Here is a 16,603-nt window from a genome sequence, read left to right as displayed (position 1 = left end):
ACAATTCCTGCACCTAAGGCTCAGAGAACATTTCCAAAGAGGAGGCAGAAAGATTGTAAGAAACAGAGCATCAGGGAGTGTCCCATGAGACTGTGTCTCCTAGAAATCTCAGAGAAACAGAAACCACCAACATGGCTGCTTCAGCATGACCCAAACAGGAATGACAGCAATAGACATTATAACATGTAAGAGGAAGAGCTCAGGAGGTCTCAGCTTTAGACAATGGACTACAGGCAATGAAGGAATGGTGAATATGGAAAAATAGTTTTCCCTAAGGAGGAGCACACCAATTGATTATCCATATCAAATGGTCATCCCTGAAAATATTGTATATATACAATATATATATATATAATATTATGTATATATACTTACAAATAACATACAAGCTAAGTGGGTTATATTTATATACCTAGAAGCAGAAATGTTACATGTATGTATGTATGCATGCATGTAACAATTCAAGAAAAAGAGGCCATTAATTTAAAAGATAGCAAGGTGGTACATGGAAGGATTGGAGGAAGGAAAATGAAAGAGGAAATGACATATTTATATTATAATCTCAAAAAATTAAAAAGCATAGTTAAAAACAAGACTAGGTGCTGGGCAGAGGGGGTACACGCCTTTAATCCCAGTACTTGGGAGGCAGAGGTAGGTGGATCTCTGTGAGTCTGAGGCCAGCCTGGTCTACAGAGCTGGTTCCAGGACAGCCAAGACTATACAAAGAAACTCAGTCCCAAGAAAACAAAAAATAAAAATAAAAAACAAGACTAGGGTGAGAGAGTTACATGAGAGAAGTCAATACTCATCAGTAGAAGTTGTTACACTAAACAGTAAGCCCATGCAGGTTATTTTGTTATTCATTATATTAGTAATATTAGCTAGTATGTACACCAAAGCTTACAATTTTTTAATAAGCCAGTAAGTTGCTCACCTCAAGAAAAATAACAATATTCACCTTTTACCCCAAGGCTTATGTGTCTCTCAATTAAAGCTACTCCTGTCCATACGGTCATCAAGCAAAATCCTCCCCACAAAAGCTGTTGAGACTTTGAGCCTGTCTATTACTGCCAGCTACTGTCCATCATCAGGAAATGGCTGTGTTGACAAAACTGAAGGCAACACGAGTTACCAGGGAAAGGCTGGCTGGTTGTTCACACCATCAGCAAGGTACTTAAAAGGGAATATAGACTTTCAGAGCCTCCCATCTGCAGACAGGCCAAATGGTACCCTTGGTTTCTGTTTTGTTTTGCTCATCACACTCACTTAGCCATCTGTGGAAATTGCTCTGGGAACACAGCCATTATTTTATTCAGCCTTTTGTTCTCTGGCTTTAATAAATTAATGAGGTATTAACCAAATTCCCACATGATAAGGCAGTGCTGCTTTGCCATTCGGGGCATCTGTCCCCCACTCCTGCAGCAGCCTGATGTGCCAATTCACACAGCCTATCACACACTCAAATATTATGGCTAAGTCTTGTATACCAAGAGAGACTCATTAAGGACCAATAATTTTGTCACCTGCATATGATAATCAAGTTTGCTTTGCCGTAAGTTTCTAAGAGGAAAGAGAGAAAGAACTTGAAAAGTATCAGGTTCTGAACAAAGATCTTACATAGAAAGAGAAATGCTTTATTCTGGTTATTACAACAATATCCAGAAAGCAAAATCTTTCTTAATGATCCATGGGGGAAATTTTTTTAAGAACCATTCTTGGGTTCCAGTGGAGAGAAGATTTTTCAAATTATGTCAGTCAAGTTCTGGTTGATTACAAGGACTTCCACCTTCTTAAAGAAGGCTGCTGCATTAAAAAAAAAAAAGTGGGTTCAGACCTAAACAGAGAACTCTAAAATGGCTGAGAGACACTTAAGGAAATGTTCAGCATCCTTAGTCATCAGAGAAATGTAAATCAAAACAACTCTGATATTTCATCTTACACCTGTAAGAATGGCCAAGATCAAAAACACTGACGACAACTTATGCTGTAGAGGTTGTGGGTAAAGGGAATACTCTTGCATTGCTGGTGGGAGTGTAAGCTGGTACAGCCCCTTTGGATGTCAGTGTGGTGATTTCTCAGAAAATTAGGAAACAACCTTCCTCAAGACCCAGCAATACCACTTTTGGGTATATATCCAAAGGATGCTCAATTGTGCCACAAGAACATATGCTCAACCAAGTTCATAGCAGCATTGTTTGTCATAGTCAGAACCTGCAGAATGCAAACTCCTCAAGGTCAAAATAGTTTTAACCATCTTTGAATCCATAGCACCTTCTGTCCCCTTGCTCCTATGCCCTCATGTTCCTTCACTGATACTAGTCCATCAGCCATCCCCTTTTCTTGCCTTACCATCTTTTCCTCCCAACAAATACCACCCCATTCACAAATCAATGTGTCCAACCTTCATCAATCTTAAAGGTCCAACTCTTAGCTTCTATTTTTCTCATCCTCTTACCTATCAAATGTCCCAGGCTTTACTAGCTATACTTCATTCCCTCGGTACCTTCTTTGTTCCTGCAACCCGGCCTCCTGATGATCTGAATATGCAGAGCACTCTCTCCAATCCTGAGCCACTGACTCATACCCAAACCATTCAGGAATCCTTACTTGCTTTCCTCTACACAAAGGATGAACCCTTGGTACCCCAGTATGTGAGCTGGCCGAAAGCAAATAGAATCACTGAATTCTCAAAACAACAGGCTGATCCTACCTGACAAGTCAGCCCTAGGACAGAAGAATACCTTCAATTTCTCTGTGGTTTCACTAAGACAAAAAGAAATTTAAACTGTTCATCTTTTATTAAGTTTATACTAAGCATTGATAGAAACAATTCAAAATAACTGATAAGCTAAAAATATACACAAAAAAACTTTAATTGATTTTCTTAACTTGATTAAAGGATCATTTCATTAACATCTGAAGAATAACTATAGGAATATTAATCAAAAACATATTAAACTAGCCACAAATACAACTATATATGATATAAACTTGGTGGAAAAATCAACCCTCTTGACCACATTTCAACTAGGAAGACTCAACTTGGAGGACAAATTGTTCACCAAGTAAAACAACCCAACCACTACAAACTGGAAAATTATTCTTGTGAATTTTCTTTAAAAAATGAATTGTACCAAATAAAGATGATTTTAGTGAAAAAAACATAATAATGGAAAATAAAGGATAATCTTAACTCTTCTGGAAACAAAATTGATTAAGACATTGAACTAACTTTATGTAATTAGTTTCACAAAATACGTTGTCATGAAATTTTCCTGACCTCAGGCTAGTACTATGTAGATTGCTGAATTCATAAACTCATTAATATAGTTTATATTCATGGATGTATTTACATGCACAAATGCATACATCTCTAGAGTCTAGTTTTAGCAGAATAAAAGAATCTCTTGATTAAAACTTGATTAGGACTGGGAAAGCCTCTCTTCCCAGTGTGTTCTTGATCTCCAAGCTGACCTGCTGCTTTGCTTCCCTAGATTGCCTGCGGAATATACACTCCTCAAGGTCAAAGTAGCTTTAACCATCTTTGGATCCACAGTGCCTTCACCTAACACTCAGGACTAGCTTGACAACCATCTGACAAAGTTAATTCACTTACTCAATGACTAATGCTTTTCACATCCCTATGCATCTGAATCCCCTAGGAATCTTGCCCTGCAAACTCAAAGATCCCATTTCCAGAAATTTCTAAATCACTAATCAGAACCTGATATCATTTTAATGAAAGAGCGCTAAAACAATACTTTTAAAAAAAAATGTGTTTAGGGGCTGGAGAGGTGGCTCAGAGGTTAAGAGCTCTGACTGCTCTTCCAGAGGTCCTGAGTTCAATTCCCAGCAACCACATGGTGGCTCACAACCATCTATAATGAGATCTGGTGCCCTCTTCGGGCATACAAGCTACATGGAAGGAATGTTGTATACATAATAAATAAATAGATCTTTTTAAAAAAAATATGTTTAGGAAGAATTATAATAACTCAGAAGCATCTGCCACTTGTTTCAGCTAGCAGCACATTCACGAATCCAAAGGGTAGCCTTACAAGCAAGAAGCCTGATGTTGTAGGAGGTGCCAGCGGTTCCTCAGCATGAGGAATCCACTGTGGCTGAGATTCTCTTGGCTTCCCGTTTGCTTACCGACTATGGCTGATAATTGCCTGCAGTGGTCCTAGACATCACGTCCATATTCAAAGCAAGAAAAGAAGGAAGAGCGCCACTTGAAATTCATTCTTTGACAGACAGCAAAATCACTCTAGGAATCTGCCCTGGCCTTTCTCTTCCATGCCGCTGCCTAGAACTATATGAATTGGCTAAAACTGCACCAGTAGCTTGTCCAGAGTGACTCCGCCGGCCACCTCCGGCTGCAAGGGTCACCAAAGATTGGAGAAAAGTAGCTCTTCTTTCCAGCTTCTTTGGTGATATACTTGAGGGAGTTGGGAATAAAGGGTTGATTGGTTTAGCCAAACATCTGTCATATCATCATTCCCACCAGTTCCCTGTTTACCCGGTTCATCAAATAACCCTCATAACAACCCTATGAGACAGGAATCTTTATTGTAAAGATAAAGAAACTGAGGCACACATGGAGTAAGAGGCTTTCCCAGAGTCCTTCAGTCAAACCCAGGTAGTTTATGCTCAGAGTCCATGCCCCTCCCCTCTCCATCCCAAGGCTTTAGAAACGAGCCCCTGGGTGAGTGAGGGTCTAGTTGCCAGCACAGGTGTTGCTAGTCTTTAGTGCACTGTACCACCTGCTAGTGAAACAGACCTTCAAATATCCCCTTTATCTTTATGCCTCCCTTTCAATGTAGCCCCAGGACGGTATAACATTTTTAATGCGCATTAAAACTCAGGGCTCGCCCTGCTGCCTGGTTTATTTTGGGTCTGGTTACCCTTCATCCTACACCTTGGCACATGAGCCCTGCCCAAATTGCAAGCATGCGAGGAGCTGCAAATGAGGTCCCAAGACAACAGTAGGCATTTTCTTATTATAGATCTGTTTTCCAAGCTGAAGGATATGCTCAAATTCTGTAACATGGAGCCCCTGAGGTCCCTCAAGTTACTAAACCTGTTTATCCTCGCTAAGATGTGTTCAGGAAGTTCAAGCATCCAAAAAAAGATCGCTGTTCCCTGGAGCTGTGCATATGGAAATAAAAATAAAGTAACTCAAAATGAGAAAACCAAGCTTTGGCTCCAGTAGAGAACCCGGAAGCCTTCCCTCTCCCTAACCATACGTGGTGTTATCTCCAAATCACCTCTGTGTTGCAGAACTCCTCCTGTTAAGAATCAGTAATACCTACCATTGTTTCCCGCTGTTGAAGTGAAGAGTGGCTACCCATTTTTAAATTAGGCATAGCTAACCCTTGGTGTTAGCATTAAAGGAGATTCACCTCCATTGCTGTGATAAAAACACACTGACCAAAAGCAATGTAAGGAAGGAGGGAAGCCAAGGGAACAACTCCAAATGGGGAGTTGAAAGCAAGCCTGCTTGCTCTTTCACACAGCGTTACCTCTGACCTTATAGCAGGAACCATGGAGGGTGATGTTTGCCAGTTGGCTCAAAGGCCAACTTATTTTCAAGCAGTATTCTGATGTAGTTCATTCCTGTGTAGGATGATACTGCCCACAGTGGGCTGGACCCTTCTACATCAGTTGACAGTCAAGGCAATCTCCCATAGACATGTCAACAGACTGACTTTATCAAGGCAATTTCTCAATTGTGGCCCTCCACTCAGACAACTCCAGGCTGTGTTAAATTGGCAGCTGATCCCACAAACAGGATCACCTTGACTGTGGTTTCGCACAACTGTCTGCCCTAAACTTGATCTGCAAGGAGAGTTGATATAGAACTTTCTACAAAAACTTGAAAATTGTGGTGATATTTTGTTTGTGTTCTAACAAATAAAGCTTGCCTGAATATCAGAGGGTGGAACTAGCCACTAATTAACCACAGAGTTCTGGAGGTCTGTGCAGACATAGAGGAAGTGATATCACTGGGCAGAGAGAGGAATATAAGGCAGAAAGAGACAAGAGCTAGGCCCTTTTTTCAGCTGAGGAGTTAGCAAGGTAAGCATTGGCTATAGCCTGCTCCTTTGTCTCTCTGATCTTTCAGCATTTACCCCAAAACCTGGCTCCAGGTTTTTATTATTAAAACCAATTAGAACTTGTGCAACAAAAAACAATTGCTTTATCTATGGATTATAGGGATTTTTTTTAATGTGACCAATTTGGGTACAATGTTTACTTGGTCAGTCACAATAGAATGAGCGGAGTACTTAATTGTGGTGTGCAATGGATTGAAAAGGGCAGTCTGTCCTTCATCTCAGGATGATAACTGATGTGCTACATCAGAAGAGCTGGTTCATACAACACTACGACACTGCGGATCATAAGCCTTCGTTAGGGCTCTAATTCTAAGACTGGGGATGTAAGAGCTCAAATTTCCATCATACAAGATGGCTTTCTTCAACTTCTCTCAGGCCCCGCTGAGGTGGCTATGTCCTAGAAAACATTGCCAAGTACTTGTATGAGGAAGAAATCTTCCCAGCTCTAATTTAGAAGTAGAGGAAGAAAGAAAATAACCTCTTGAACCTGAGAGCAAATTTCAGATCCTGGAGCACAAGCCTGGCAGAAGGGAGACTATAGATAGAAGGCAAAAGCCGATCAAGATGAAGAGTTGACTTAACACCAGAAGGAAGCCAGAAGGAAGGAGCAAGCTCCCCTGGAGCTCCTTCCTCAACAGCTTTGTTCTTGGGAGCTAATCAGCAAAATGGAACTATCTTGTTCACTGTGACATAGAGGTTATCTATGACAATCTTGAGGTGAAGTCGCCTTGCTTTGGACCCTCTGGTTCCAGGACTTACCGCATTGTGATTTTTGAGGAAATCACTTAAGCCTGCGACTCAATCTTCTTGTCTGAAAAAAAATAGAGAATAATCATACATTTATTATAGTACTTATGATGGGTGGTCTTGTGATCACTGATTGGATTGAGAAAGGCCTACGTTAGTTAAGCACACCTCAGGGTGTACCTTCAAGGGCACTTCCAAAAGAGACTAAAGGATGGCAACCCCGAATGTGGGTGGCATCATCCCCTAAGCTAAAGACCCGGAAGTGGGAGAAAGGAGAAAGCCTGTGACTGTAGCCATTGTCTTCCTGATCCCTGGCTCCAGGGATGCCACATCTGCCCCACTGTGTGGACTGAAGCTGCTGGCACTGTGAGGGAAGTAAGTCTTTCTTGCCTTGAGGTGTTCTCTCAACAGAAAGTCTAACAGTGTTGCCATGAGGAGTGAAGAAAGCGGAGTACAAAAAGTAACAGGAAATCACGTAAGAACTTTCCTACTGTTATTTAATATTACCACCAGTGAGAAAGAGCTCGTAGTGAGAGCATCTTTTAGCTCCTCGTCTCTATGAGTTTGAAGATCTAAACTCTCTCCTGTCTGAAAAGTTAAAGCAACTCATTCAAACTCCTACAGACAAAGCTACGATGGTTAATGTGTTTTCATAAAGCCCACGAGAAGTCATTTGGCAACTTCTTTTTTCTTTTTTCATTTTTGTTTATTTGTTTGTTTTGAGACAGGGTCTCACCGTCAGTCTTGACTAGCCTGGCACTCACTGTGTAGAACAGGCTGGCACTGTCCCACAAGTGCTGTCATTATAGGTACCTGCCACATTCATTTATTGACTTCTTGAAGTCTGAGTCTTGGCATCCTTTCTACTACTTTATTTCTCAGACTTTACTAGGGAAAGAGAAGATAGAAGTTTGTGTTTATAGAAGGTAAATATGACCAAAATACATTAGATAGAGAAAATATAAAGAAAGCCAATTCCAGCTGCTGGTTCCTGAGCAAGCATATGGAGTAAAAAAGATAATAGGTATAAATTGGGTTTGTCTATGAGAATCACAAGACATTATAAGCTATTGCTGTTGCACTTGGTCATCCCCCAGAGGTGGAAGATAAGTCCCTATTGCTGAAGGCACCACACTTTGGACACAGGGCCCAGAGGACCCAAACTGGATCTGACCTGAAAGCCTCCTCCCTGAGGACTAGCTTTCCTGGTACCAGAAGGCACTATATAAGGACCCAAAGGAAGGAAGAAACCAATAGTCCTAGCCAGCCAGCGATGATGCCTAGGAATCATAACAAGTAACATAAACAAGTATGAAAATGTCATAATAAAACCCATTAGTATATACAATTAATGCATACTAATAAATAGCTTAAAACTCCAAAAGGGGGTATTCCCAAACAGCATGAGAATAATAACAATGGCAGCCTGCTCAGGTTGTATGTTGCTAGAGACAAGGGGAAGAGGAAGGAAGACTTGGTTCTCACTGTTTCATCTTTTATAACTTTTTTGAATATCAAACCAACACATCCTGCATATCCATTAAAGATCCCATTACAAACTTTTTAAAGGATAGGAATACTCAAGAAGATGCACTGTAAGTAAAGGATACTCGACTGGGCCCCAGGAGACTAGGCCTGTATCATTTACGTGCTATGAGATCATGGCGAGACACTTGGATTTCATGACTGTAAAATAAGGAAATTAATGCTTCCCCAACCGCCACCTCACTGGGTTTATGTGAGGGTCAAGTGAGATTCCAGTTCTGCTTTCCAAAGCAAAAGGCACCATACAAACAGAAGATATCATTATTGTTCCTGGAAGCCTTGCTGCTGGAACCAGACTCTTTGGTTGTTTTGGCTCCTGGAATCACAAAAGAACACTGAAAGCTTAACTTCGAGACAAAGGGAACAGCAGATGATGTCCCTGCTTCAAGTCAGACCCTTCTCTACACTACCCTTCTAGTGTCCCCACCCCACCGCCACAGAGAACCATGTCTTTGAGAAGTGGCCAGAACTGAAGTACCCATCTTGCCATGAATAACAAAAATTTAATGTCGTTTCTCCTATTCCTGACACCAGATGAGATAGGTTCCAGATGCAGGCATGTGCTATGTACCGCTTAGTATAAGGGTGAAAGATTTTTCTTTCTAAACACAAACAGTCATCTGGGAAAACTTTTCAAGGTCAGAAGGAAAGCCTCTCTGCCAGCAGGCTCTCTCTAGAGATAGGGAAGGTCAAGATGTGGGAAGGAAAAACAAAAACCAGGAACAATTTTGGACTATGCAACCCTTGATACTTCAGCCCCACAGCTGAATGCCTCAAGCAGTTGGCTTGCTCCAAATAAACACCTCTCTTAATACCCCCAAACAATTTCTGCTGAATAAAAAACCTGTTGAGACAGGCATGGTGGCACATGCTTATAATCTCAGTACTCGGGTAGGGGAGACAGGAGGATCAGAAGTTCAAGGCCAGCCTAGGCTATATAGTAAATTTAAGGCCAGCCTAGACTAGACCATGTCTCAAAAATGAGAGCTAGGGAAAAATCACCACTCACATAGAACGAACTAGATCATCATTGTCAAATGTGTGTGCTGAGCTCCCAAAAACCAGGCCTCCTCACAGAAGAGGCAGAACAAGAGCGGAGCCAGCCAGCGCTTTCACACGAGGGAAAGAATGGCATCTCAGGGAGGTAGAGACACCTGATGCCCGTAACCAATCAGGTTCTAGGGGAAATAAATGACACACTTGAAATAAAAGAATATGTAAAGAACTCCAAAAACAAAGACTTAAATAAACGACCCACTGAGAAAATGGACCTGGGATCTGAACTGGAGGTTCTCAGAAGAAGCGGGGGGGGGGGGGGGGGGGGGGCGGGGGGGAGCCTAAAAAAATCTCAACAAAAAAAAAAAGTTCATCATCCTTAGCAAATCAGGGAAATTCAGAAATTCAGGGAAACGCAAATCAAAACAACTTTGAGTTTTCATCTTACCTCAGTCAGAACGGCAAAGATCAGCAAATGCTGGAGGGGATGTGGAGGAAAGGGAACCCTCATTGAAACAGTTGCAAACTGGTCCCAACCTTCTGGAAATCAGTGTGGAGAATCCTCAAGAATGTAAAAACAAATCTATGGAATGGCCCAGCTATACCGCTCCTTGGCATATGCCCAAAGGACCCGACGTCCCATCCCACAGGTACTAATTCAGCCATGGTCACTGCTGCTGTGGTCACAACAACTAGAAAACAGAAACAGCCTAATTGTCAAATGGATAACGGAAATAAATGTGGTGTATATGCACTCGGGATACTTTTCAGCTGTCAACAAAAAATAAAAACCTATGAAATCATGGACTTTGCAGGTAAATGGGTGAGTGCGTGGGACTAGAAAAGATCATATTCAGTGAGGTGGCCCAGACTCAGAAAGACAAATGTCACATGTTCTGTCTCATCTGAGCTCTTCCTCCAACTTTTCATATATGAACACTTGACCTGGAGTAACAGCAGAAACCAGACAAGTTCAAAGGGACCACTGCAGGGGTAGGAGGGAGGCACAAGAGATGAGGGAATAGCAGGGCACAAGTGATCTGAGGGGGGGAAAAGAAGAGGGCTCTAATTAGGGAGGGGAGTGGGAGTTGTATACAGAAGGAAGGAGGAGGATAAAATAACAGTAGATGTCTGAAAAAGTAATAAGAAATCATACTACTAACAATCTACCTAAAATATATATAATATTCACAGGTCAGTATATGTAATGTATGTTATCTTATCATTGCCATTGGCTGCCTCCCAGAAGTGCTAGGTAGGTCCCTATGGCTAAAGACACCATGCATTTTAGACACAGAGCCCAGAGGCCCCAAACTGGATCTGACCCGAAAGCCTCCCCCCTGAGAACCAGCTTTCATGGTAGCAGAAGGTCCAGACAAACTTCTGAAAGAGAGAAGTAACCAGCTCTCCGACCCAGCTATGATGTCTATGAGCCACAGCAACCACCAGCAGGAACAATAACTCTAAGGGCAGTAGTGGCGTTCATAGCTTGTAATTCTTATTGCCTGAGTTCATTTTGGCTGTAACCAATAATTCTCTAATTGGACTTCAGACCCATTCAACAAGAAAGAACTCGTGCCTGGTCCTGGAAACCTAACTGTCCAGGGCCAGCGAAGCTGTGGATTTTGGAGGAGAACCTACAACCATTTACTAAACCAATATAATCCCTAACTCCATTCTAAATATTTGTCCTTATACCCACAGATGAATGTAGTTCTTGCCCCTCATCAAAGGAACTCCTCTTTGCAGCAGACCAAGGACAATTACATAAAGCTATAACCAATCAAAATACAGAGTTATGAAACCAAATCCCAACTGATATATGTACAATCTCTATTCCTATAACTAAGGCTCAGGGATCCCTGTGGAAGAGGGAGCAGAAAGACTTTAAAAAGCCAGAAGAACAAGGAGTTAGCTGTGAGATTGTGTCTCCTAGAAATGCCAGAGGCACATCCATGAAGTCTCACCAACATGGCTGTCTAAGCATGACCCAAACACAGACAACACCAATAGACATGATAACATGAAAGGAGAAAGCTCAGGAGACCTCCATCCTAGACAAAGAAATACAGGCAATTAAGGAATGCTGAGAGCAGAAAAAAAGTCTCCCCAAGGGAAAAACATACCAATTAGTTATCCAATACCACATGGTCAGCCCAGAAAGCAAACACATACAAGAAACATTATACAGACTAAGCAGGTTGTTTTTAGGAGTGTGTGTGTGTGTTTGTATATGTGTTTGTCTGTCTTGTGTCTGTAGTAATAACAAATAAAGAAAAAGAGGCTATAAATTTAAAGAGGGCAAGGGGAGAAAGGCACATGGGAAGATTTGGTCAGAGGAAAGAAAATGGGAAAAATATGTAATTATATTATAATATCAAAAAATAAAAGACTGGGCTGAAGAGATGGCTCAGCGGTTAAGATCACTTACTGCTCTTCCAAAGGACTTGTACCAACACGGCAGCTCACAACTCTGTAACTCAGGTCCCAGAGGATCCAACACCCTCACACAGACATACATGCAGGCAAAATACCAGCACACCTTTTAAATATTAAATTTAAAAGACTACTTTTTAAAAGAGAGGGGGACTGTAAGAGGATTTTTTTTGTAAAGCTGTAAATATGGGGAGCCATCAGGAGAGCCCAGCAATGGTGACTTAATAGCAGAGGAACCACCATGAAGTGGGCCAAATCAGAATGGGGAGGAGTTGCCATAGCCTAAGGGAGAGTGCAGAGAAACACCTGGGAAGCTTGGTGAACTTCAACAGAAGGGTGCAGCCCTGCAGGCCGCCCACCAGGAAGGAGCTGAGGGACAACACTTCACCTCACCGATTCTTCCTCCCTCTGATCCTTACCTGGGGCCTCCTCTTCACTGGGCAAGTTCAGCTGAGGTACCAGGCATGAACATGTTTCGTGTGGTGCAGTGAGGAGAGAACCAGGTGGTCTGGGGAAGATGGAGCAAGGGAGGTATTAAGGACCAGTTGACAAAAGAGAATCCAGGGCAACACCTGCAGAACTATAGTGTCCATCCAGAAAGCAATATCTGCATCTTAAGAGTCTCTTCATCTGCCTGAACTATTTCCGTCTTTGGGTACATGGCCTGTTAGTGGACCTTTAGATCTTATTCAAGTTTATTCTTCTTTTTCTTTTTTGTTTCAGTCTTAAAGACAGGGATCTAAAAATGTAGTCCGCACTGAAACTCCTTCAACACATGGGATCCAGGAAAGAACATATTTGAAAGGCAAATTTTCCTTTGGAATACAGACACACCCCAAAAGATCATTTTTTCACTTGGGAAAGTATGTAGAGGTTTTCAACTCCTTTTAAATAGAGAGCAAGCAGCCATAGCCAACAACTGAGAGGAAGAGTCACAAGTGGTACTGGCCATGGAGAGCTTGAAGAAGAAACAGCACCATAAACCATGTGGACCTCCTTCCGAAAACTATTGGCCTGTGTCCCAATTTCTTTCTGGAAACACACTTTATGGCCTGTGCTCAGCTAATCCTCCAGAACTGGAGGAACCACACCAAGGAGAGCCTTCTGTGGGCAGCAGTGTGCTCTCCACTATGCCCGCCACTCACTCAGGAGCTGCAGGCTGGCGGGAGTCTGAGAACCCTCCAGGGAAAAACCGTGAGAGTTTTTCTATGAACCGTGGGATCATAGGAGGAGAGCTGAGAAGCGTGTCCTCCTCCATACAGAGGGGAGTGCTAAGGTCATGCTTGATTCTCTGCCAACTTGCCAGAGAGGGGGGACAGGAGTCAGTAAATTCACTGGGGAAATTCCATATTTTCAAAGACTCTAAGATGTTCACAAGTTAAAGGCTGTGCCCATCTTCTAAGTACTGCTAACAACTAGAAGACACAGCCTGCTGGTGGCACAACTCCTTGCTTCTCTGAGATTTCTGTGATTTAGTTTACGACATCTGAGGATTCCTGTTGTAGTTGGTTACATTGCTTGTCCTATTGGGGGCATACCTTTGCCACATCCTTAGTAATACCTATTGGCCTGTACCAGCCTCACAAGGGCGTCTCCCATTCCCAAAAAGCCCTTTATAACTGTGGGGCTGTCTCCAGTCTGCCAAGATGAATATTTGCTTCACTGACATCAAATCATTGCTCGGTTCCGTGCCTCTGTGCACATAATTGCTTCACCCCAGAGCTGAAGCATTATGTAAACGCTCTGAAAATACTATAAACAGTGATTAGGACAATGAACATTATTAAAATGCGGGATTTAAAACATTGACCAGCAATGACCGAGTTCGTGCATACAGATAACCTCATTGATAAAAATGAAATATCACCATTTGAAAAAAATCTCATCATAACTTCAGAACTGCTTAAGTATGTGTGTGGTGTGCATGGGTCACCTCTAAGCATTGCAATATGATCATGTGAATTACTTTTCTCATAACTACGACAAAATATTTGCCTGAAAGAAGTGAGGAAGAATTTATTTGGACTCCTGTCTCAGGAGATATCAGTCCATCATGTAGGGGAAGCATGGGCGCTCCAGTAGCAGGAAGACATGGCCAAGGCTCCTGATATCCTCACAGGTCAGGAAACAAAGCAGAGCCAGTCAACCACACCTAAGTCTCTCCAACACTGGCCTCTGTTCACCAGCTAGGCCCTCGTTCCAGAGGTTCCAGGGCTTCCTAAAACAGAGCTACCAGCTGGGGACCAAGCATTCAAGAGCATGAGCCCACGAGAGGCATTTCACATGCAAGCCATAGCAATGATGCATTTTGACATGCTCTTAGAGTTAACTTCCTAGGACCCTATAGCAAGGATACATTTTTAAACAGCTTTGTCATAGTATATGGGAAAGGTCCTCCAGGAAATACATCGTACGTACACTCCAAAAATGACTATTGTGACTAAGTGAAAAAATGAAGAAACCATTTATCAAGACGTAGGCAATTAAGGGAACCCCGCAAGCACTTCTGGTAGTAACAATAGAAAACTCCTGCAAAGCTCTATCCTGAAAAAATCAGAGGAGAGAAGGTTGTGGGGACTCAAAGAACCCTGCAATGCAGAGGAGAGTCATCCGGGGTGCTGCTACAGGCTGTGGTGGGGCAAGACAGCCACCTCCCAGGAGATGGAAAGACAGAGGGCAGAAAGCGTAAGTGTCAAGGCTGCCCTGACAGCCTGGCGTCAATCTCCTGCCTCCGATCTTCCGCTCAGCATTCACAGAAGCTGTGGTCCCTGGAGGTGAGATCCTCAGGACAGAAAGCAGGACGTGAAGAAATGTAGAGAACTATTGACGGGGTGCTGGGCCCTCAGTGGGATACCTATGTTAAGTCCACCACCACCAAGGCTCAGGGAATATTGTGGAAGAGAAGACAGAAAGAAGATAAGAACTGTGAAATGCTGTCTTCTAGCCAGGACATAGCTTATATGATCATCCCCTCATGGCAACTGTAGTTACCTTCACAAGACCACGGTAGTCAAACTTCCAGCATAGACGGGATAGACAGCATCTAGACCTCACCCGTTCATGAGGTGCTTGTAAGAACTGGTTGGTTTCTGCATGAACAAAAAAAAAAAAAATCTTCTTTTTTTTAGAATGTGACTACTGGTAGGTTTCCCATTCTCCAGTGCATAGCCCCATACTCGTGTGTGTGTGTGTGTGTGTGTGTGTGTGTGTGTGTGTGTTCACACGCATGTGCTTGCACAGCATGAACCAGATTTAATGAGTTATCAAAGTGGGAGAGATGAAGTTAGAAAGGGCATGTTGAGGAAGATATTGAGGAGATAAGGGTGGAAATGGAGGTATCTGTGTGTGTGTATGTCAATGTGTCTGTGTCTGTATGTTTATGTCTATGTATGTTGGTCTAGGTCTATGTATGTCTATGTGTATGTGTATATCTATGTATATTGGCCTAGGTCTATGTATGTCTATGTGTATGTGTATATCTATGTATATTGGTCTAGGTCTATGTATGTCTATGTGTATGTGTATATCTATGTATATTGGTCTAGGTCTATGTATGTCTATGTGTATGTGTATATCTATGTATATTGGTCAAGGTCTATGTATGTCTATGTGTATGTGTATATCTATGTATATTGGTCTAGGTCTATGTATGTCCATGTGTATGTGTATATGCGTATATCTAAGTGTACGTCTATGTCTATATGTATGTCTATGTGTGTATGGCTGACTCTTACAAGACTCATGAAAACCGTGTCTGACTTACCTCCCCCAACATCACCCTTCTAGCCCCTAGATGTCCTTTGTCATTTTTGTTAACGATTTTCTATTCCTTTGTCTATTACTGTACTATCTTCCCACAAAAATCAAAGTTCCTTTGTTCTTTTGATAAGTTGACAATAGAACTAGCCCAAAGTTTTGGGGTCACTGAATATGTAGGATTTATGACTCATCTATCTTTCTTCATGGCTTCCCTCTCCTCCATTCCTCAGGACTTCCTCCAAGAAGTCACCTGATCTCTCATAGAAGCAGAACCCAAATGTCGCAGTGTGCCTTTGTAGGTGGACAGTCACCCTTCTGTCTCCAGTGTCCCCCACTCAAGTCAGCTGAATTGACTGCAAAAACATGCCTCTGCACTTTATCTCCAATCCCAGTCCAGCTACACAGAATCTAGTCCTGTTTTTGTGTAAGCAGGAAAGGTAACTCCTACCAACACTGGAGAGATGTGCACAAAGGGAGCATTGCCACCCCAAGTCAACACTCAAGTCCTGTATCACCTTCCCCTGTTCCTTTTATCTGAACCAGAAAAAGGTTCATAAGGGTGAACACAGACAGCATCCCCTCCTCCTAGGAAAGATGCTGCCTTCATTTTATATAGTCTGCTGGAGCCTTCCTGTATGCTCTTTCGCTGGTTCTGCTTCCTGCTTTTCTGTACCTTCCTAACTCCTCCACTACTTGCTTTCTGCCAGGGAGTTCGTTCCACATGAGCATATGTGCACGTCTTTTAATACACAGCTTTGGCTGTATTCCCAGCAAAGGAGGAAGAAGCTTTTGTGGCCAAACTAATTCCCCAAGCTTCAATTATTCATATGATATTTATTAAGTGGGAAGAAAACAATGGTTCCATCATTTGTTATTACTTTGTGATCTGCCATGAGGGAGTTACCTATCCTCAAAGACAAGAGTACTTAATCACAAAAGTTTGAAAGCAATTTTTCTTTTATTTTTTTTGGAAGCAATTTTTTTCAAAAACATTTATGCTACAT

This window comes from Microtus oregoni, unplaced genomic scaffold (genome assembly GCF_018167655.1).
Source record: "Microtus oregoni isolate MIOR12 unplaced genomic scaffold, Mior012 000014F_ref0000157, whole genome shotgun sequence".
Classification (NCBI taxonomy): Eukaryota; Metazoa; Chordata; class Mammalia; order Rodentia; family Cricetidae; genus Microtus; species Microtus oregoni.
This window is presented reverse-complemented; position numbering follows the sequence as displayed.